This window comes from Palaemon carinicauda, chromosome 23 (assembly GCF_036898095.1).
Source record: "Palaemon carinicauda isolate YSFRI2023 chromosome 23, ASM3689809v2, whole genome shotgun sequence".
Lineage (NCBI taxonomy): Eukaryota > Metazoa > Arthropoda > Malacostraca > Decapoda > Palaemonidae > Palaemon > Palaemon carinicauda.
Window position 1 is genome coordinate 77,088,804 of NC_090747.1, and position 24,321 is coordinate 77,113,124.

The 24,321-nt window shown below is 44.3% G+C and overlaps 1 long non-coding RNA gene across 1 annotated transcript in view; it reads left to right on the forward strand.

Annotated features, from left to right (window-relative positions):
• LOC137616969 (uncharacterized) overlaps positions 1-19,484 on the forward strand; it is a 71,080-nt gene extending 51,596 nt beyond the window's left edge. Inside the window, exon 3 of the long non-coding RNA XR_011039532.1 lies at positions 18,320-19,484. This is a non-coding gene — a long non-coding RNA (uncharacterized lncRNA). The remainder of the gene's footprint in view (positions 1-18,319) is intronic.
• The last annotated feature ends 4,837 nt before the right edge of the window (positions 19,485-24,321 follow it).

Here is a 24,321-nt window from a genome sequence, read left to right on the forward strand (position 1 = left end):
ATCCGGTTAAGCCGGAGATTCGATGAAAAGGATCGTAATAACGATATTGTGATTATTTATGAAAAAAGGGGTTCATACCCTGATTCTGATCGTCTGATTGATCTCTGTTTGTAACGGAGAACTAGTGACAAAGGTCCGTCATCGTGAAAACGTGATCCTCAGCGGTACGATAACATTCTGAATGTTTGTGTTATCTCCAGTGAAGCCGGAGATTCGATGAAAAAGGGACCGTAATAATCGGTATCACATTGTTAACTCCGGTTCTGGCCGTCTGCTTGATCTCTGTTTGTACCGGAGATCCGGTAGCAAAGGCCCGTCACCGTGATATCGTGACCGTTCCCGGTACGATAACATTAACCTCAATGAATGATTGTGTTATCTCCCGTGAAGCCGGCCGTAACGGTGTAATTATGATCAAACATGAAAAAGGTTCGTGTGTAAAAGGCTTCAGCCGGAGTCCGAGTGCCGGATTTCACCGTTGCACTCCAAAAATCTGCTCCTGAACGTTAACTAGTTCTCACCCAATGAGTATCCATATAGCGGAGCATAACTCAAGGCGGAGCTAAGCATAACTCACGGAGCTAAGGGTGTCGGTATAAAACGACCCCAATTAATGACTCATACACTAACGTACCTATTAATAGTGTTAGCTATATTAACAGTAACCACATCAATAAAAACGTTTATAATATTAAACGTACTATCATCAACTCTGATACTAAGAGGAGGCCTGAATAACTCGTGATCGTATAAAAACGGAGAACGGGAAATTCACCTCTCTTACTCGAGCTAACAAAGAAAACGAGAGAAGGATAACTCATATCTGAAGAACAGGGAACGAGCAGTCTCTGTTTTCGCTCTCAAGGTTACAAAATAAAAAACTAACATCACACAATAAAACAAGAACATTAATAAAATTGATTGCTTTTCTTAGTAATAACCAAGAACGAAGAATAACGTAACAAAAAACAAGGATATAGTCTAAAACGAAGCCTCTGAGGCGAGAACAAACTAACAGACTAAATCGCTAAACTTTAATTCGCTATTCTTTAAATCGCTATTCTTCGTAGGTCCAAATTGGACTTGCAAGCAAATAAATACCATAGTAAAAATTAATGATAACACTAAAAGGCCATAAAACCTAAGTGATATAATCAAGATGACAGAGTACCAGATGGGCAAAATTAACTAGAATATTTACCGAAGCGAACATAACCCAAAATGGCTGCCGATACCTCGGCAGGACAATCGCTTCCAAAACTAAAAACCACCATATTGGAAACAGAACAAATGCCCGGTACTGTCAAAGCTGCCAAAACAAACTATGGTACTTAACATTGGTAAGGGTGAAGTATCAACGTCAGTCATGTTGAATTAACGACAATCACTTCGAAAAACACTGGGCAAAACACTTATCAACTTTGCTGGTAAGTCCAAAACAGAAGGATGACCTAGTGAGCGCGAGTGGTGGGTGTCGGTAGGGTAACCCAACTGTATTCTCTAGGGCCTGTCACGGCCCTCCCCCTTTGATGAAGGGATTATCTAAATGGAAGACAGCCTGTGAATAGTGTTTTACAAACGCCCTTGTTAGATATACGACACCAACAAGGTGCTCGCGCGAGGGTTGTAACCTCTGCATTCCATGCTTTTAATTTTCTCTGGTATATTTGGAAGATTTATATCAGAAAAAGTACAAAGAAGGACTTTTTCGCCGGCCGTCACAGGTTCGACCCAGAAAAGGGATTTTGACGTAGGAAAAATCTATTTTTGGGTGAGATAGCCATGTTGTCCTGATGGAAGTTCCCTCCAGCAACTTTCTACTGTATAATATTTCTGCGATTGATATTATAAGAGAATTACCGTCAGGTATCACGGGGTTCTAACCCCCGGAACGACTATCCAAAGATATCTTGTATAATCAGGGACGTATCCTAAGATAACCATAGGTATCTGCACCCCGAATAGACCTTTCCCAGTCTAATCCTCTAAGGGGAAGTAATACCCGGTGATGGTCTTCAAGGCCTCATGTGAAGAGATCCAGGGCTTGGAGAAGAAAGAGGAGTTACCTAGATATAAGGTTTGGTACTCATAGCTACTTTATTGCAATCTCTCTTGATGGCTCAGTTGCTAGAGTCCTCGCAGGCAAGGTTTTCGGCTGATCAGGCAGGTGTTCGAATCTCTGCCCGGCCAGAAGCTATTACCATAAAATGAATTCCAGTGGATATATATTCCCAAGATAGAATTCGGTATTAACCCAGCAATGATGACGGCAGTGAGTATTAATTTACAGACTGTCGCTTTTGGTAAGACCTTGGCCTCTTTTGTGGCCCTGGACAAAGTGGTCTTCCACTTTGTTTCGAAGAGCTACGTCAATGGAGTTAGCCTTTTGTGTGGGTAAGTCTTTCCCTACTTTGGAAGAGTGCACACCAGTCTCACCTTTCTTACCACATGATTCCGTCCACTAGATCAATGTCCAGTTTACTTTTGCCGAGAGTAAACCGCATACGGATGCGGCCGGCCACCAAATTTTTGAGAAGCTGCCCAGGATTTCTGAACACTTTTAAGTATAAGTCGTAGACCAGATAATGGTGCCTTTGTCTTCCTTGCTGGCGGAAACTCATGTCGACACCTTTATGAAAGACCTTCATGCTTCTTTCAGGTCTGTCGAGCCTGTGGTGAGCATGAACTTGCCACAGCTACCATCCGCCACGAGCTGAAAAGTTTCTCACCTCTAGCATCTGGGGAAAAGACCTGTTTCTTTAGAGGAAAGTTACGGATAAGGCTGTCGCAGACCTTAGAGCCTTTTTCCTGAAGTGGGGGATCTCCTTGAAGTAGTAGTTCACCCCTGGAAAGGCCACAACCAAGAGATCTCACAAACTGACTTATCATGGTAAGGGTTGTCTTCCGAGGCCGTCTTGACTGTGGAGTATCCTGATTATACACGATATCTTCGGATAGTCGTTCCGGGGGTTAGAACCCCATGATGCCCGACTGTAATTCTCTTATAATATCAATCGCAGAAATATTTATACAGTAGAAAGTTGCTGGAGGGAATTTCCATCAGGACGACATGGCTCGAGTCCAAAAATATACTTTTAAAAAATAGTTAAAAATTAAAAATGATAAACACATGTAAAGAACTTTTTGTTTTTGATGGCTTGATAAAATAGTTTTTGATGCATTTTAATTTTTTTCATGTCAGAATGTCAGCAAATTTAGTGAACGATCATATGAAAATTTATAATGAATATACAAGAAATAATTGTGTGTTGAATGGATGTGTTTATTTGTGTATTTGTAATTGTGTATTTGGATACGCACAATGCCGCCAACATTATGACCTACCTAAAGAAGGCATAACCGTATGTGAAAAATATATAAAAGCTATTGCTATTAGTATATTACATTTTAAAAGACTTCAATTTTGTTTTATACATCCTTTTCAGAGCCCTTTTCATGGAGAATTGTTTATACCATTGCATTTGGACAATTGTCGCTTTCATCATTTGATATGTCATAATCAGTGTCGTTGTCAATGTCAAAGTCACTAATATATGATAAAGAATCATTATCATCATGAAAGGCTATTCTTATGAAAACAAAAAATAATGATAAAGTGTTGGAAATGTAAAACATTCTTACTGGTAACACAAACATATGTCGATAGCTCACTCACCTCCTAAAGTTGATATCTGGCAACTCTTTCCTCCAGCTGCAAGCTAATTGGTTTAAGACTGTATCTACGTCGCTGAACTAATCCCAGGAAGTCCGAGAGAGAGAATCCCGCAAAATTTTAAAGTAAAACATTGATAACATCAACATTGTCCTTTGACAGTTCATAAAATCGACGCATAGCACATTTTGGGTTAAAGAAACTGAGTTCCACATGATTTTTTGTAAACACGCAATGGAAGTGACCCTTACACTTTAACAATCTCCTTTTCTGTGCTGCTGTAGTGTACAATCCTCTTTCTAAGGGAAGGCCCCATCATGGTATTGTGTAATTGTCTTTACTGTATTGTTCAGCACTCGCATTTGGGATGTAGTATCCTGTGCCAAGTGTAGTCCACGATCACTGAGGTAGTGTTGGTACTGAAAAATCCAATATAGAATAATCTCAACTTGAAAATGTGTGCTGGTTGACAAACCGTAATACTGTGGATTTCTGAACTTTTGATTCTAATCCCTCAACTTAGAATTCCAAAATATCTATTGTGGGGAGGTCTTCCTGGAAGTCATTTCCAATACAGTACTAACCTTTTTCTCACACAGTGGTCCTTCGAATCGGACCAGTTCACCATTGGCATTTTTAATATTAAAAGTTTGTTATAACTAAGCTTAATTAAGCACCATAGGTCACACGGTTGTATCATGTTTATCTCGCGCTTACAAGCCAGATTGCAGAATGTTCAAAAGTCAGACTTAAATTAGGTAGAGAGATATGTTAGGATGTAATTTTCAGTATCTTTCTTTAGGTATGCCACCACCTTTATGTTGTCAATCATCAACACTACGGACAGACCTAAAAGGAACTGTTGGAAGTGCTGAAAGGCTGCCATCAATTTCAGGTTTATGTGTCATTGCCGATTCGAATCGGACCACAGCTCTTCACCATGTGCTGTAACAGGTAAGACCCCCACCTATCTTTTGATGCATCCGTGAAGAGAATCAAGTCCAGGGGAAGAGAGAGGAGATCTACCCCTTTGAGGAGGTTAGAATTGACCAACTCATGTGTCTCATCTGTTTTGACCCCACTGGAAACGGGAAATGCGGAGGGTCCCTGCTTTGAGACCAAAAAATCTTTAGCTGACACTGAAGTGACTGAATGCGAAGGAGACCGTTGAGGACCAGACGTTTCAAGGACATCAGGTACCCCAATAGAAATTGCCAGAGGTGAGTTAGTAGCAAGCCTTGTATTAGAAAAGGTTGAGCCACTTCCTCAAAACTTTCGATTCTGCTTTGCGACAAACCCTGTACCTAATCAGGTATCTACCTGCATCCCTAGATATACCAGATTCTGATATGGTTGTAGAGAGGACTTCTGAAAATTTACGACTCCCCCCAGCTCAGGCAAAATTTGAGGAGTCTGATGCGGTAGAGACCCTTATCCTTTACCGAGTCTGCCAGAATCAACTACTGTAGTCGTCTATATGATGAAGCAAACAAATGCTGTTGAAACTAGAGGGAACAATCTTGTGAACACTAGCAAGGCTGTCGACATGCTGAAGCACAGCACGCAGAACCGATATATCTTCTCATGCAGAATGAATCTTAAGATACTTCCTTGATGACGGATGAATTGTGATCTGAAAGTATGTATCTTTTAGATCCAGCGTGATCATGAAGTCCCCTGGTCTGACCATTTCTATGATCTCCATCATGAACAATCCTGTAGAACAAATCCATTCAAGGCCGAGAGGTTTAGGACAGGTCTCCAGCCTCCAGACACCTTCTCTACAAGTAAGAAGCGACTGAAGACGCCCGAAGACCCGTCAATAACCTCTTAGAGAGCACTTCTCTGTAACATGGTGCTACCATCTCAAAAGACGATGACCTCGCTGGATGACGTATCAGTGGAGGGTGAGCATTGGTAAACAGGACAAAGTACAAAGGTTTGTCCCTTTGGCACTCTTATCTCTGCCGTCTGTGTCTCAGGCATCCTCCCACCAATGATACTACAGGAGGAATGGGTCGGGCGTTGTCATCGTTTTTCAGCTTTCCCACCCCTTCCGTGGCAGTAGAAGAGTTTTTGGCGTTGGACTACTGAGAAGTCTACTTCGACGTCTTGTGTGCCTGTCTGCGCAGTGGCGACATTTTTGGAGCAGCTAACACCGAGATGTTATGGCTTTATGAATAAGGAAGTCTTGATTCGTCTTTCTCCACTGTACCGAAACTGCGTCGACATCCTTTATATTGAATAGAGAACAGGCAGTCAACAAGTAGTAAAGACCAAGAGCTTCCCTCTTTGGTACCTACCCTTGGAACTTTGAAATGAAGGCATCCCGCCTTTTCAAGATCCAGTTAGCCCAAGTTATGGACCAAGAATTCCACGGCCCTGGCCACAGAAAGCAGAACATTCTTAAAAGTCTTCCTCTTACTAGGTCTGACAGGTCTTTGTTGTTGAGCAGACAACCCACAGAGCCCGACTAGTAGTCTATTAACGAAGAGACTTGTAAAGCCGCCTTCACAATCCTCTCCATGTTGGCTGAGTTTGCAGCCAAAAAGTCACTTATTGCGACGCCAAATTCTCCACCATCATGCCCCGAGTCAAAGCTGACAATGCTGGATCTAATGGCACTGATTTAATGGCCCCTGACACTATTTTCGACCAGAGCAGCTCAAGCCTGGTTGTGAGGTGAGGCAAGGCAGAACAGATACAGAATGCCTCCCCTCCAGGGGGGAGTAATTGGGTTCCCCAAGTCCATTAATCTTCCTATTATAGGATAAAAGCTGCATAAAGGAATAGTCTGACTCCCCATGCTCAGTGGCCAGACCTTTGGGGCTAACTGGCGGAGGCAACGTGCCTTCGGATTGTCCAAATCAGGATCTAAGGAATATTTTTTCAATGCCAAACTCATATCCGTAGAAGGCTGGGTCGGGTCTAGGTCGTCTACATGTACCCCCAGCAAGAGATCGAGGCCTTGGAGTATAGTCCCAAGTCGAGGGAAGTGGCAAGACAGCCACTGGATCCTGAGTTTTCTTCTGTAGAGGAGGGTCATGCACTATATTTGATGCCTGGTTCTTGGGAAGAGTATTCAAATCCTTTCACCCTCAAGGCTTTGATAAGGAGGAGGCTAAAGCACCAGCAGCCCCTTTTTTTTGATGATGCTCATCTTCAGGTGATGGGTGTCTCCCGGAGGAGGCTAAACCTACCCGTCTTCTTTGTCTCTTCATCACTTTCACTGAAATGAATCCCAGGTTTTGCCGCAAAGGATCAGGCATAACATGGTCAGCCTTCGTGTCTAGATATCTCATATACCTAAACACGTGAACCAGTGACTTATGACGTGGAGGTTGCTCTGCTGCTGATTAAGTCATGACACGGGCTGAGTAAGTGTTTGAGCACACAAGGTGGCCGTTGTGCTCCTATACCTTGGATCCAAGAAAACACTAGTGCTCTCTGGAGACCCTGCCATAGTCAAAGGGATATTTGTAGGTCGTGGGACCTATTGTTGCCTGCATGACAGGTCTTACAAGATCTTGGAATGAAGGCAAGTCTCTCACATATAAGGGGGCGGATGACTGAACTATTCCCATGAGCGAGGGTTGTGTGCTAGTTGCTCGCATGACCAACTTTCCCCTGGCAAACGAACAGCCGATCGGATGATGGGTGTCTCCTGGAGGAGGATTAACCTGCCCGTCTTCCTTGTTTCTTCGTCACCTTCACTAGAATAACTCCCAGTTTTTCCCATAAGGGATCAGGTATAGCATGGTTAGCCTTCGTTTCTAGATATCTCTGATACCTGGACACGTAAACCAGTGACTTATGACGTGGAGGTGGCTCTGCTGCTGATTAAGTCATGACAGGGGCTGGAGGAAGTGTTGGAGCACACAAGGTGACAGTTGTGCTCTTACGCCTTGGATCCAAGAGAACACTAGTGTGCTCTGGAGACCCTGCCACAGTTAAAGGGATATTTACATGTATTGTAGTCTGCATGACGGCTTTTATGAGACCTTGGAACGACGACAAGTCTCCTGCGAATGACTGAGCTATTCCCATGAGCGAGGGTTGTGTGCTAGTTGCTTGCAAGACCAACTTTTCCGTAGCAAACGAACAGCTGACAGATGATGGGCGTCTCTTGGAGGCGGCTTAACTTGCCAGTCTTCTTTCTTTGTCACCTTCACTGGAATAAACATCAGTTTTTCCCACAATGAATCAGGCATAGCATGGTCAGCCTTCGTGTCTAGATATCTCTTATACCTAGACACATGAACCAGTGACTTATGACGTGGAAGTGGCTCTGCTGCTGATTAAGTCATGACAGGAGCTGGGAAAAGTGTTGGAGCACACAAGGTGGCCATTGTGCTCTTGCGCATTGGATCCAAGAGAACACTAGTGCCCCCTGGAGACCCTGCAACCATCAAAGGGATATTTACAGGTTGTGGGACCTATTGTAGCCTTCATGACAGCTTTTACAAGCTCTTGGAACAAGGGCATGTCTTTCGCGACTAAGGGGGCGGCTGACTGAGCTATTCCCATGAGCGAGGGTTGTGTGCTAGTTGGTCGCAAGACCAGCTTTCCCCTGGCAAATGAAATGCCGATAGTGCGTGCGACACCATAGTGAAGCATGTCAATGGGAAAGGAACTGAACACTAACAGTGGTGAGAACATTGGTAAACATGTCCTGAAGGATGATAGTGGGACATAGCATTTGAACATCTGACACTTTGTCGTGCACAGTTAGCTCGCAAGCCTGAGCTATGCATGCTGGCACACGAACACTTTCAAGAGCTCTTATAGAGAGTTTACACTCATCCAGGCGCAAACTAGTGGGATCGGCTGGTGACACGCAAGATAAGTTTGGTTTGGTAGGCAACGTTTGCTGGTGCTGCAAAGTATTCCTAAACCAAATGGACAGAACTCCTGAAGGAGCAGTGGCCCGGGGTGCAAGCCCACAAGACTCCACACTTACTTGATGGCCGAGGGCCATACTGGAAGGAACTTCCGGCTCCATGGAGCTGTCGGACATGATCGCCAAAAGGCTTCAAATATCAAAGGTCCAGGGTGCTAGTGGGAGGTAATGAGGAATCATGCACTCGTTTACAAGTTACTCAAGGGGTAGACCATCCAAGTGATGAGTACCTCTTATGCTGGTGATTGTGTCCCTTGAAAGGCCAGCAAACTCGTAAGGATGTGGTTCGTAAGGACTCGGAATGTCGAGCAGACCTAGTGTGCGGGGAAAACCCGCATGCATTCTCATCCCAAGGGGTGAACATGGTAGGCTGGAGCTTGAGAGAGAACAAACCTGCAAGAGCAGCTCGATATGCTGGGACAAACCTGCATAATTGCAGTTCCTCAAGAATTTGCACACCTATAAAGAAAAAAGTAAAGTTAATATGGCTGGTGAATTAGGTAAGGTAACCAGGAGAGAGCGACGCAAACGTCTGCACTGAACCGTAGCCAAATCAAACGTAGAAAGCAGTCACTGGATTAGTGTGAGCAGGGTAGTTGGTATACCACTCCTTCACTAACTAGCAGGGAGTCGTTGACACCTCGCTTGAAAGTTTTTATGGCTAAACCAGCTGAATGCTAAATTATTTCTCATAAAGTAAAAGTTTGTGTGAAGGAACAAAACCAGAGTTTTAACAATAAAATTTTTTATTTCTATACTCTGTGGATGTTCATTTATATTCCACCCATCCTCCCAACTGAGTAGTGTCATGAGACTAGTGATCTGGTTTCAACTTGGAGAAAGAAACACAGAACTATGGGGCCACATCGCCTAGATCAGTGTTACACAAAGTGGTGATAAGCAAACCAGCACTGGTCCGCAAGCCAACAGCTGCCAGTAAATGGCGAGTTTCCAAAAAAGAAAAAACTATCATAATTGAATTCATTTTTTATTATGCATTGCAGTAAACAACTTTAGAGCTGGCTGGTGGTGTGTGGTACTCACCGACCGTGGTAGACAGATACTAATCCTGTAGGTTGGAGGAGAAAGTCAGAGAGATTACTATAGAGCAGAATTTACAAAGCTTTAAATTAGATTCAAAAGTATTCTATCAGACAAGATGCACCCACTAACAATTGAAGAGTACTTTTACTATTTACTGTATTTGAAATTTTCTCGTCACATAAGAATTAAGTTACTGTATATGATATGACAAATTCGTGGATAATTTGTATTTTTCCTAACTATACAAACCTTAGCTATTTAATATGGGTAATTACTTTCGGCGTAGCTGAAATGACGAGCCATTAGAATTTTAACGAGGGTTTACTACCCCACTGCTAGTTAGCGGGGGGTAGGGAGGGTAGCTTGCTACTCCCCCTCTCACACACACCTGTGTTTGAGCTCACTTTGCTTGGAGGTAGGACTTCAAGGGGGATAGGGCTGGCGGGCAAGTTTGATTAAATAGCTAAGGTTTGTATAGTTAGGAAAAATACAAATTATCTACGAATTTGTCATTTGTTCCATAACTGACATACAAACCACGCTATTTAATAGGGGTGACTCACCCATTAGGAAGGGTGGAACGTCCCAGCCAGTACTGGCTTTTGGCTTTGCCCGGGGACTCATTATTTGAGTGTGTCAGCACTCAACAATAAGGAGTCCCTGCAACTCGCTAGAACCTTGCTATGCAAGGACTGCGGCCTACGCAAGCTGTGTGTGTGAAGGTATAATAAAGTGTGACTCGTCCTAGGAAGTTGACCTGTAGTCCTTTAGATGGAAACTTCAGGCTAAGACTCTCCCAATACCACCTCGTCAGGGTATGGGGACATGACAGTATTAGCTTAATACTAGGAACACAAGGAAACATGGTTTACCTGCAGTGGTTTGAGGTCAGCTGTGCAGAGAACCCAGGATGCTGCTTTCCCCAAGAGAGGGGAAGATGAAGAAAAGAATAAGGGCTAGACAAACCTTTTCATTCATGCAGACTAAGACTGGGTAACAATGCCCTCAACCTTCTACTTGTCCACTAAGGAGCCTGAGGTTTTAAACCAGCTGTTGTGCAGCCACCACAGGGCCGATAGAGAACCTATCGAGCCTCCTGTGGGTCACGTCTGGCAGGTAGTGGGCTGTGAAGATTGTCTGACGCTTCCACACCCCAGCCTGAAGAACCTGCGTCACTGAGAAATTCTTCTTGAAGGCCAGAGACGTAGCTACGCCCCTGACATCATGTGCTCTAGGGCGACGTGACAGAGGAGGGTCTGGATTCAGGGACAGATGGATAACCCTACGAATCCATGCCGAGATGGTGTTCTTGGTAACCCTCCTCTTAGTCCTCCCAGTGCTAACAAACAATGCTTGTACCTGAGGACGGACTGCAGCCGTTCTTTTGAGATATAGCCTTAGACTCCTTACTGGGCACAGTAGGAGATGGTCTGGGTCATCTGTTACAGAATGAAGACGCGAAATCTGCGGCCCCCAGCAGATTCAGTGTCTTAGCAATAAACTCAAGGACGAATTTGAACGTTACCTCCCCCCATCCCCTTGAATGAGCGATGTCATATGAGAGACCATGAAGTTCACTGACTCGCTTGGCCGATGCCAAAGATAGCAGGAACACCGTCTTCCAAGTTAGGTAGCGATCTGAAGCCTGGCGTAATGGTTCATAGGGAGGCCTCTTAAGAGACCTGAGAACTCGAACCACGTTCCATAGAGGAGGTCTCACTTCCGACTGAGGGCAGGTAAGTTCATAACTTCGTATGAGTAGGGAAAGTTCCAGCGAGGAAGAAATGTCCGTTCCTTTGATCCTGAAGGCTAGACTTAAGGCTGAGCGATAGCCTTTCACCGCCGAGACTGAAAGGTGCATTTCTTCCCGCAAATACACGAGGAACTTCGCTATTGCTGGAATAGTGGCATTGAGTGGAGAGATACCCCTTCCACGACACCAACCACAGAAGACTTTCCACTTTGCCTGGTAGACATGCGGATGATTTTCGCAGATGTCCAGACATCCTAATCGCAACTTGTTGCGAAAATCCTCTCTCAGCGAGGAGATGCTGGATAGTTTCCAGGCGTGAAGTCGTAGCGAAGCTACGGCTTTGTGGAAGATGTTGGCATGTGGTTGTCTGAGTAGATCGTGTCGCGGTTGGAGTTATCTCGGAAGTTCCGTTAGGAGTTGCAAAAGGTCCGGAAACCATTCCGCGTGATGCCATAGCGGAGCTATGAGGGTCATTGAAATATTGACCGATATTCTGGTCTTGTTGGAAGGCATCTTGCTCTCCAGAGTGCCTTGGGATCTGGGACTGGGGAGCAGTATAGCGGAAGCTTGAAATTCAATGCTGTCGCGAACAGATCCACAGTCGGGGAACCCCACAAAGTCAGGACTTTGTAGGCTACTAGACGCTCTGCTCAGATTGTTAGCGAGCACATTCCTCTTGCCCGGGATGAAACGTGCCGATAGTGGAATCGAGTGGACTTCGGTCCATCAAAGTATCTATACAGTACTGCAAGATGGGATAGCTGCTTCGAAAAGGTACCTCCTTGCTGGTTGATGTAAGCCACTACTGTGGTGTTGTCGCTCATTACCTCCACAGAGTGACCCGCCAGGTATTGTTGGAACTGTTGAAGGGCCAAGAAAACGGCCTTCATCTCTAAAAGATTTATGTGGAGGCACTTTTCTGATTCTGACCACAGGCCTGAGGTCCTGTGGTGCAGAACGTGGGCCCCCCACCCTTTCTTTGAGGCATCCGAAAACAGCATCAAATCCGGGGGGAGGACGAGAAGATCCACTCCTCTTCGTAGGTTCTCGTCTGTCACCTACCACTGGAGGTCCGTCCGTTCCGCAGGTCCCATAGGAATCATGACGTCCGGGGAATCGTAACCTCGATTCCACTGGGACTTGAGTCGCCACTGGAGGGATCTCATCCTGAGGCGACCGTTGGGAACTAGACGAGCCAAAGATGAGAGGTGACTGATGAGACGTAACCACGATTGGGCTGGAAGTTCTTCTCGTCTGAGAAAAGGGCTTGCGACCTTCCTCAGCCTTGCTATCCTGTCGTCTGATGGGAAGGCTTTGTGGAGATTGGTGTCTATAATCATGCCTAGGTATACCAGTCTTTGAGTGGGAAGCAGAGAGAACTTCTCGAGATTTACCATGATCCCCAGATCCTGGCAAAGTCCCAGAAGTTTGTCTCGGTGACGAAGAAGGGATGACTCCGAGTCTGCTAGGATCAGCCAGTCGTCTAGATAACGGAGGAGACGGATGCGGATCCTGTGTGCCCACGACGATATTAGGGTGAACACACTGGTGAAAACCTGTGGTGCTGTGGAAAGACCGAAACACAGCACCCTGAACTGGTACACCTTGTTGTCTAGGCTGAATCTTAAGTACTTCATTGAAGACGGATGGACTGGGATCTGGAAGTACGCGTCCTTCAGATCCAGTTTACACATGAAGTCTTGCGGTCTCACTGCAAGTCTGACCGTGTCTGCGGTCTCCATGCTGAACGGAGTTTGCTTGACAAACTTGTTCAGAGCCGAGAGGTCGATGACTGGTCTCCAGCCTCCAGACGCCTTCTTTACAAGAAAGAGTCGACTGAAGAAGCCTGGGGACCCGTCGAGGACCTCTTGGAGAGCGCCCTTCTTCAACATGGTCTGGACTTCTGCCCGAAGGGCCTGCCCCCTTGCTGATCCCATGGCAAGGGAGCTCAATGACACTGGATTCGTCATCAGGGGAGGTAAAGATGTTGTGAACGGGACGCGATATCCCTGACTGATTACGGAAATCTTCCAGGAATCGGCCCTGAGTTGCTGCCACCTGTCTGCGCAACTTTGTAGGCATCCCCCACTGGTGGACGTGCAGGGGGACTGTCAATCCTAGCGTTTGCGGCCTCGGCCGCTCTCTCTAGGATTCTTCCCTCCCCTGGAGGACTTCTGGCCTTGCCTGTCCTTGACAGGAAAGGGCTTAGACACCACTGTCTTCGCTGCCGCTGTCGGTTTCGTGGTCTTGGTAGGATGGGGCTGCTGAGGTGCTGGAGGCTTATAGGGCTTGGATGTCAAAGCCCTATGTAGGAGGGAGTCTTGGTGGGACTTCCTCCACCTCTCAGCAGCATGCTCCACGTCTTTAGGCTCAAACAGATTTGTTCCCTCCACGGAAGAATGTCTGAGCCTACTTATCTCGGTGCTAGGGACCTTCTGATGGAACCTCTCAGCCACCGCATCCCGACGTTTCAGGATGGTGTTCGCCCACAAGTTCGAGACTTGGTGGGCCAGAAACTCGATTGTGCGAGTGCCTGAGAGTAGAAAGGTCTCCATAGCTTTCCTGGTACGTTCTTTGGAGAAATCCTCCGAACATATCAGGATACCTAAGGTCCCTAACCAAATATCCAGCCACGAAGTGGCCTGCATAGTACACTTCGCAACCTTCTCCTGATTAAGGATCTCAGTCGCCGAGAATGAGACCTGCCGGTTGGAGAGTCTCTCAAAAGGGACTCCCCTGGTAAGCTCTTCCAAAGAATGGTGAAGGGGAAGAGCTAAACAAGGCTCCTCTAAGATGTCGAAGTACCTCCTCTGCTGAAGGCGAGGAGGTGGGAGAAGCTTGTTGCTGGCACTGGATCGGCTGGAGGAGGCTAGCTCAGAGAGCTGGACCGCGATCTTGTCCCTGGTACTCTTAACCCCCTAAGAATAGGGCAAAGACGCACTGGCCTTAAAAGGGTTTTTGAGTCCGAAATACTCGGTCATAGACCATGTCTTTGCCCTCTCGAGGGGGAATCTCTGGGTCAGCAAACCCATTGAGAGTCCTCATAAGGGTCAGAACCTGCCAAAATGCATGTTCTGACTCCTGCAGCTCTCCTCCGGATGGACTAGCAGCGAAGTCTCCAGTCCCCAAGGGCTCTTCTTGGGGAGACTCGCGGACGTTCTCTGAGTGACTGGCTGGCTGGCTCCGTTCTAAGTCTTGACGAGGATTTCGGTACTGTTTTGGAGTCCTTCGACTCCCTCCTGGGAGGGATGCAGGACTCCATCAACGACGGAGGTAGGCTCTTCTCCGCCCCTACCCGAGAAGACTTTCCAGTGCGAGGTGGGGTTTCCCTCATTGGTGCGATAGGGGAACATCTCACCTCACGTGACTCCCCTGAGGACGGGTAATCCTCGTCCAAAAGGGAGGGAGAAAAAGTCTGGGGGGGGAGGGGGCCTGCCTCGAAGGCTTACGAGGAGACAGCTTAGTCCTCGGAGAAGTCACCGCGTCCGAAACTCCTCTTTTTCTCTTCAGGGGAGTAGACGCAGCCAAGGATTTGTGGCCCAATTGAGAGAGAACAGGCTTGAAAGCCTGGGTAACCGCTCTGATTAGTGCCCTAAACCAAGGCTGCTGGCTGACGGCTGCGCTGTCAGACACTCTCTCTGGAGGGACAGGGATCGACCGATCTCGGGGAGGAGTTTCCATAGGGTGGTTCGCCTGTAATGAAAAAGAAGAAATGCCCCTGGACCTTTCTGGATCCTTCCCCCCTACCGGCGAGCGATCTGTTCAGCGCTTGTGGGGGGGGGGGGGGGGGGGGGGGAATGCAGCGATGGCGACCTAGCCGTGCGTTGTCTTGCAGCCTCGCACGCGGGAGGGTATTGACGATCGCGCGGGGGAGCGGGCTGGCGCTCGGGCGATGGGGAATACCGGGGGTCGCGGGCGAGCGATGGCGCCTAGAAGCGTGCGCAGGAGGCTGGTTGGGCGCTCGCGCGCGAGGGTGAATGTTCGCTCGCAGGATCAGGATGAAGGGCCTGTGGGCAAGAGATCGTGCGCCCAAGAAGACGTCGTAGGGTGCGTGCGCGCAGGAGAGATATCCCTTGCGCGCGGGCGCGCAGCCGGAAACTGCGTTCGTTGGCGCGCCTCTTGTGGGCGCACATCAGGCTGGCGGTGTGTAGCTGCTGTAGGAGATAGGCATGGGCGCGTGTAGGTGCGCTGGCGAAGGATGGCGCGCAGGAGAAAGCAGGCGGCGCGCTGGCGCGTGGGCGAGCGCTGACGAGTAAGAGAAGTCTTAGACTTCCCTACCGCAACCAGATCCGAAGATCGTGGGCACACAGGAGAGCGCTGGCGCGCAGGCGAGCGCTGGCGCACAGGAGAGCACTGGTGCATTGTTGAGCGCTGGCGCGCATAGCACATAGTAGGTTGAAGGCGCGCAGTGGCTCGCTGGCAACCAGGTGAGCGTTGGGGCGCTATCTCAGGAACTGCAGCAGCAGTTGAGCGCTGGCGCGCTATCTCTGGAAGCTCAATGAGGTCAGGAGATCATTGGCGCACATGCTTAGCATGACGCGTAAGGGACGTGTGCGCTAGATGGCGTGTACGCCCTTGTTGCCCCGAAGGGACCGGTGCCTGACTTTTAAAGACAGGTTTAGTTGGCGCGTACAGCGCATCAGCTGCCAGGAACGGCGACGGCAGGTCAGCAGGTCTGTCGGGTGGAAGGTCGACGTGTCCTTTGTAAGGACGACCTTCCACCGAAGGGGATCGCTAACGATCCACAGAGAGATCCAGGGTCGTAGCAGGAACAGTCGGTGATCGATTACGAGGCTCCTCAGCGGCGGACTGCAATGACGATGACTAACCGAAGAGGCGCTTCCTCACCGACTTATAAGATGAAGGAAGGCCTCTCCAGCGAAGAGGAAGGCGAGCCTTGCGACGTATATGCCTTCTGGGGGCCGTTGGATCAGCATGCTGACCTTCAGCAGTCCTCCGAAGAGGAGTCTCTGTGAGTGAACTCCACCGAGGGGGAGAATCACCGGCAGGAGAGACTGTTGGACTTAATTTCTCCCTCGTAGGTTGAGCAGGAACGGGAGAAACTAAGCCTTCAGCTAGTGCGAGGTGAGAAGATGCAGAGGTATTAGGAGATACCGCATTGGATACCTCTAACACCACAACGTCGACAATAGACAGAGGATCAACCTCTGCCAAAGTCGGCGATTGCTTGACAGCAGCACCCAATCGGATGATGTCAATCAGAGCTTCCTTGGAGGGCGAACCTTCGAGCCCCAAGGAAGACCAAAGCTGGAATAAATTGGTTACATTTGAATCAACATTTAAATTCTCCCCCGGGTGAAGAGGTGGAGCTGCCTCGCTAGGGGAGGCAACGCCATCTCTCGAAACCCGAGATCGGGAAACAGAACCACGGTCTACGCTACCACTCGCCGGTCTCTCGAAAGAAACCGATCGAGTGGGAGCTTCGGAGGAGGTTTGGGCAACGGAAGAAGAGTCCTTGGGATTTTCTCCTTTCAAAGAAATCTTCGAAGGAGAAATATCCCGCCTGGACTTCTTCTTACGTCGCCGAGAAAACCTCTCCCACTGGGAGGTAAGCCACTCCCTACACTCACCACACTTATTACTACTATCACACCGTTGACCCCTACAGTAAGGCCAAAGGGTGTGAGGGTCCGTCTCGACCGCCGACATAAATGTACCACAAGGGTGGTCGGGTAATCCAGGACATTTGCGCATGTTCACAGAGGCCAACTTCACACTCAAAGCTGTAGAAGAGAAAGCAAAAATACATTAATGGCTGTCAGAGAGGCGAGGGTGAGACCGGACATGTCCGACTACCACCCGAGCCGAGAGCAAAGAGAGCTCAAGCACAGGTGTGTGTGAGAGGGGGGGGGGGGGGGTAGCAAGCTACCCTCCCTAACCCCAGCTAACTAGCGGTGGGGTAGTAAACCCTCGTTAAAATTCTAATGGCTCGTCATTTCAGCTACGCCGAAAGTAATAACTCTATTAAATAGCGTGGTTTGTATGTCAGTTACAGAACAAATCTGCAATTATGCATCCAACACTAAGTGCCTCTGAACGTTATTAATTTAGTTTAATCAATTACTATCTTCTCTCTCAATGACTTTGTCCATGAAAACAAACACAGTATCTACTTATATTAGGATTTTTCTGGCCTTACCAATTTTACTCCTTTCCTTTCGCATTGATCTTTATTAACTATGATCCTTTTACGGGCTGCAAAATTCCTACGGCCCATGCCTAGCCGAAAGGGCCAGGCAATCTACAACAAATATGACCCTTCAAATCACATTTTTGAGTTATGGGCCGCATAATTGCTAGACCCTGGCTGGAAGGGCCAGGCAATCTAAAACAACAACAAAGAACAATTTAGTGTAAAATGATATGGCCTACACACAGTTACCAGCAAGAAGTTGAACAGTGATCATCATACAAATAACTACACATTTGTTATAACCCACTGATCTGAGAATGTAAGTATGAAAAATCTTAACCAATTTATTTGTAGTAAAGTAATAAATTTTATTTAAATTATAACACAAAATCTTAATTATTGTACCTCGATTCCTTACCTACCAGTTTTGTTTCCTCTAATGGATAAGAAAAAAAAAAATTAGGACAAGTGTGTTGTTACTGCAGGCGTAATAGTGTGTACTGTGATTGTAGCCCTTTAACAATACACTTATGGCTTCTCTGTTATCATTATCATCATTACATTAAAAAAAATATTAAACTTTAATTTCTAAATATAATGTAAGAACAATGCACTCGCCAGATTATTTTTTAGTTTTAACAAAGAGAGTTGAAAAAATCTATTATATGTCTAATGGTTACATATGGAAAATTTTTATCATTAAATTAAAGAAAAACTTTATTTTACCTAAAAATAAAATGGAAACAATCTGATATTTGCGACAATACTAATGATTTTTATATCCCTAACTTACAGATGACAAAATGAGGCCCTACGGATATGTTAATCCAACTGATTGCTGAACGCGATTTTGAATCAGACGACGGCGATGTATATGAAACTGAAGTACAGTAAACTGACAAAATCCATTGTGGTCAACAAGCTTACAAAAATTGTGAACCATGTAAAGGTGAATGCTTTAAATTCAAAACTATTCACCGCATTATGTTATAATATGGGAGCTAATCATAAACAGCTCCTATTACATGTGATTCACGTTGGTTATCAAGGGAGAAAATCCTGTCAAAAGTGTTTGAGCTACAAAATGAGCTAGCTGAGTTTCTTCAGGACAAAAATCTAATTTAGAAGTAATTATTTGGGAATGTATTGGTTAGCCAAGCTGGCTTGATGAGGCTGATATCTTGTCACTATAATGATCTAAAACACCTCTATGCAAGAAGCGATGGCTTTGTGTTTTACAGTGGTAGACAGACAAGATCGACGGACAGAAACGAAAGCTAAAAGTATGGAAAAGTTGAGTGTCAATTACTAGGACGTGTTTCATCAATTAGCGACAATCATCGATGATGCCGGTGAAGACCTTAATATTACTGTACATCATTATGAAATGTCATCAGAGAACTATTGGCGAATCTGGGAACCAGTCAGTTTTACTTTCTGGTAGATGATGATCCGTGGAAAGGATATGGATGGATCCGAAATCTGTTTATTTCACTGCAAGATCAATTGTATCATTATGGAGGATAAATTGTTGGAGCTGGCTGATGTGGTATTGAAGAGGAGTTTTGAAACTACAGTACATCATCACCTAGTTCCTTTTGTATTAATGTGAAAGCAAAATATCCTTTGCTTAGTGAAATTGATCTGAAAATAATTCTTCCATATTCTAATACAGTATATACCTCTGTGAGACTGGCTTCTCAACCATGACTATCATTAAGACTACAATATATACAAATTATATGGACATTTATTTTCCATTGCGCATGACTCTGTCCTCAGTTGAACCGCTACTGGATAAACATACAAACTTGAGAAGTAGACTTACAATGAGCCTGCTGCTGCTTTGTATATTTATCCAGTGAGCTGCTCATCTGTCACATAAGTAATGATTAAGATAATAAACTGCTTATATAATATTGTATTTGTTTACAAAATGAATAAAGGTTAAAAAAATCAACTTTCATTATGTTCATTATACATGGTTCCTGTATAAATAAATGTTCCTAAGAAACCTTACCAGTCCCTAGCACAATGGGAAATAAAATCCCAGTATGCCACATCAGATACTCCGAGAAGTAGGCCTACTTCCTTAGTGGACAAAAGGTGGCTTTGTGGTCAAAAAGCAATCTCATGTCATATATAGTAATAAATGATCCTGGAATTACATGGATATCTGGTACTGCTAAAGGGATTGTATAGTATTGGAAGAAATGAATGCAAAGGATGGTCAGAATTATGAAAAATCTTATACAACTTGCACAATTAGTAATTGAATGACAATATAATAGATGTTAAGTTTTTCGCCAGTAATAGACAATAGAAAAGAAAAATGTCATAACTATGGCTATGCTTTTGAGGGCTCGGAACCTTTAAAGGTTTAAATATAAAGGGCGCTCATGAATGGCAGAGACAAAGGACAGTGATATGGCCCTAGCTGGCAGGACAATTCCCTAGAGACTGACCATATATATATGTGATCAGCACCCAAGCCCCCTCTCCACTCAAGCTACAACCAGGGAGGGGCAGGCAATGACTGCTGATGACTCAGCAGGTAGACCTATAGGTCCCCCAAACCCCAACATCCTTAGCTCACAAGGATGGTGAGGTTGCAGACATTACAAGAACTACCAGGTTTGTGTATGCATGTCAGCTAGCATTTTTTCTACACGAGATCCTCTGCTTTTTATGTTGCTGCCATTCTTCTTTTTTGGCATTCTTCAAGGATACATGTCTCAATTCTTGCCACTGAGGCCAATTTCTTGATTTCATTCAATAAGTTTTTGTACATACGTGCTGTCAGAATTAATGCACTTAACACACACAAATACTCTCTCTTTAAATATCCTGTGAATATCAACAGTTTATAACAATATATTGAATTAGATGTATATAAATGGTTCTTAAATAACAGTGGCCGATTGCTTTATTTTCTGGTTTAATCAAAACAACTTAAATTGCAAAAATATAGTTGTAGCACATTGAGATCGGAAGTTGTAACAGCTCGCTTGCCCACGTATCCTACCCTCTACCTTATCCTTCGAGACAAGGTTAACTCTATTTGGGGAAGGATAGCCATGGCTTTTTATCAACATGTCCCTGATTTATACACGATATCTCTCAGGATATTCGCTCCAGAGGTCAGAACTCTGTTGATACCTCTAAGGTAAAATTTCTCTGGTATATCACTCGCAGAAATATCCCAAGTAGAAGTTGCCAATGAGGAACTTCCACCAGGACATGACTCGAGCCCAAAAATATATACAAAACCACTTATTTGTTATAACAATAGTCATGCCTCAGCATTCATGGGGATTAGGTAACAGAACACTAGGAAAAGTGAAACCTTGCAGGGTCTAGTAAAGTGAGATAAATGATCACCACCCTTACCAACTGGTGTTTAACACCCTAAATGACTCGCTGTATTGTTCAATGTGCCTCGATAGCAATAGTTATAATCTAATTTTTATAAAAAAAAATGGGTAAAGCTGAAGAATAGAAGGTCGAGAAAGGTAAGGACACCAACAACTTAAAGAAGAGCCAGAGAAGAGTGGTGCATCTAGGATATGTATACCAATAAAGCAGCAGTCACAAACAGCCTAAATGCAGCAAGAGAAATGCACCATCAAGCTACTAGCAGTAGCGTATAAAGTATTTACAGTATCATGTATTAGTAGAGCAGTGGGACAGGTCAATGTCCGATAGTTAAGAATGAAGGGTCAAGGGACTTTTAATAAGTTATTGATGATAAGTACTGTAATTTTCCAGGGTAAGGCGATGAGGTACTGTATACCAAAATCAAATAGTCCAATGTAGGAGGGTCATCTCGCAGCAAATCAGACCGTAGACTGAACAACTAGCAGTTTCCATTAGTTAGTAGTTATTGCAGAGGTCTCCAGTTTATAAAAATTCTGCAACATTTTCCAAAAGGCCTATACCACTTTAGTACCATAGGGAAAGAAATTAGTGGTGAAGAAGTCATTCAAGTAGCCAAGTTTGACGATAAACCAACGGGAGATCATGGGACTATGATAGTGAAACTTCAAAATGAAAAGCCTTCACTAAAGTAGACATGACAGAGATATAGACAGATCCCAATGTTAGAATTATCAAGGTTAAAGATAGCTTTCATAGTGATGCCCTTTGGATTTATGCACTCTAAAGCAACCTTTAAGAAAGTGACGAGGAAGATGTTGACCAGATCCAAGAACAATGACCATTTTGTGGATGTGTTAACTGTGTGTAACATTTGGGAACCACATATCAAGGAACCCCAATGACTAATTCTAGAGAGTGAGGGGAAGCAGAACTGACTTCCCAACATTCAACGTATTAGATTGGATAGGATGAATTTGAATTTCTAGGACAAGATCAGTTGTAACAAGAAAATCCACGAATAAAGCAAAATTGATGAAGATCCAGGATATAGTACCACCAAAGACCAAGACATAAACAAAATCATTCTAAGATTAACAAGGTACTCCACAAAGTTTGTGAGGAACTACACAAACTTTGCAACTTCCCTGCCTGGCCTGTTTAAGTAAGGACAGCCGAGCAAAACATTGTATAGAAGGAACTTCAATTGAATAGATTTGATGCATTGAAGACGGCATAAGGAAATGGATCGATGGTAAATATGCAGACTTCAATGTGACTTTAATAAAAAAAAACAGAGACATGGCCTTCTGCAAGAATTTCAAGTGGGATGTTTCAACCCTCTTTTATAGGAAGGAAACTTGAGAAAAATTAGCACAACTTGAGTAGAATGGAAAAGAAATGACTAGTACTTGCAATTGTTGTCAAGATATTTGCATTCCATCCCAGAATATTTTTTGGCCATCCAGTTCACACTTAAAAAAAAAAAAAAAAGCTAAGCTATATTGTTCTTTTTCCTACTAATTTCTCGTAAATTTGTTCATTAGTATGAGAAAAAAATGAAAGTAATGAAATTTTTTAAGCTTTAAAAAAGGTGGAATGGCTTTAAATCTGTGTAGAGTATGACAATTCCCTTTCAACCCCAAATAATAAACAGCCATATGTATAAGTATACTCAAAGCTTTATGAAAAGACAATTTTACAATTGAATATGGAAAATAAGTATATATTCTTAACAAAATACCATCATCTTAAAAATTGGTGGTAGATTCATACTTTGAAGAAATAATGACTTGGCAATACCTACATTACATATTTATGTGGGATCATTTTGGAACAAGAATTATTATTGAACAATTACAGACAGTTAATCTTATTTCTATTAATAAATTAGAGATAATTGCAAGTTAATGTTACATACTAATCTCAACACAGATCCCTTGACATGTAAAATGCATCAAACATACCATATGAATATCAATAAAATTTAACGAATTTGGAAACAATTTGTATTTTTCTTAGCAATGCAAACCTGGAGCTCTTTACTATGGAGTATTTATTTCGGCAAAACTGAAACCAGCCAATAAGCTTTTTGTCAGGGTTAACTACCCACCGCTATTTAGGCTAACTCACTTTTGTAATTGCGGCAGGACTTTCCGGGAGTAGGTGCTGGCGGGTACAGTATGTTTTAAATCTTTTTCTTTTTAACAGCATGCAATTTGCCAGTAACTGTGCTATTGTCATTTTTAGAGAGGATATTGATATTCATGAGTAAATGATCTACAACTTTACTTTGAAAGTGTACATATAAACATTCGTTTATACACTAATTCCAGGGACATTTCAGAGTTCAGCGATTGTTCTGTTGTTGTCTTTGGGTAGTGAGGTTAAGTTGCAACACATTACAAGTAGCAAGGTAAGTCTCCTCATCATCAGGACTGAAGAGTAATTTTTAGGTAGTAGGTTGGCCAGGGCACCAGCCACCTGTTGATACTACTGCTAGAGTTATAGGGTCTTTTGACTGGCCAGACAGTACTACATTAGATCCTTCTCTCTGGTTACGGTTCATTTTCCCTTTTGTCTACACACACACACAGCGAATAGTCTGGCCTATTCTTTACATATTCTCCTCTATCTTCATACACCTGACAACATTGAGTTTACCAAACAATTCTTCTTCACCCAAGGAGTTACTGAACTGTAATTGTTCAGTGGCCACTTTCCTCTTGTTAAGGGTAGAAGACTCTTCAGCTATGGTCAGCAACTCTTCTAGGAGGACACTCCAAAATCAAACCATTGTTCTCTAGTCTTGGGTAGTGCCATAGCCACTGTACCATGGTCTTCCACTATCTTCGGTTAGAGTTCTCTTGCTTGAGGGTATACTCGGGTATGCTGTTCTGTCTTGTTTCTCTTCCTCTTGTTTTGTTAGTTTTTAGTTTTTATAGTTTATGTAGGGAATATTTATTTTAATGTTACTCGTCTTAAAAATTTTATTTTTCCTTGTTTCCTTTCCTCACTAGACTATTTTCCCTGGTGGTGCCCCTGGCCTTATAGCATCCTGCTTTTCCAACTAGGGTTATAGCTTAGCAAATAATAATAATAATAATAAAAGGAGAGGATTTCATAACTAACCATACAATTGGGCCTCAATATTTCTGGGTTCAATGTTTGCATATTCGTTTACTCGCAATACCGAGAACCATATAGCATATAAATAAAAAATCCCCAATTTGTGGTTTCGTGAAAAGTACTCTCGTTGGCCAACGTTTTCAAACTGACCTAGCAAAGCACAAATCCAATTTTATAGTTATTCAGTGATAAATGCTTTCTGTTGTTATTCTAACAGAGTAATAATAATGAATAAAAGAAGTTCACACACACATTACAGTATGTTAAAGTAAATTTGATATGTAATATATGAT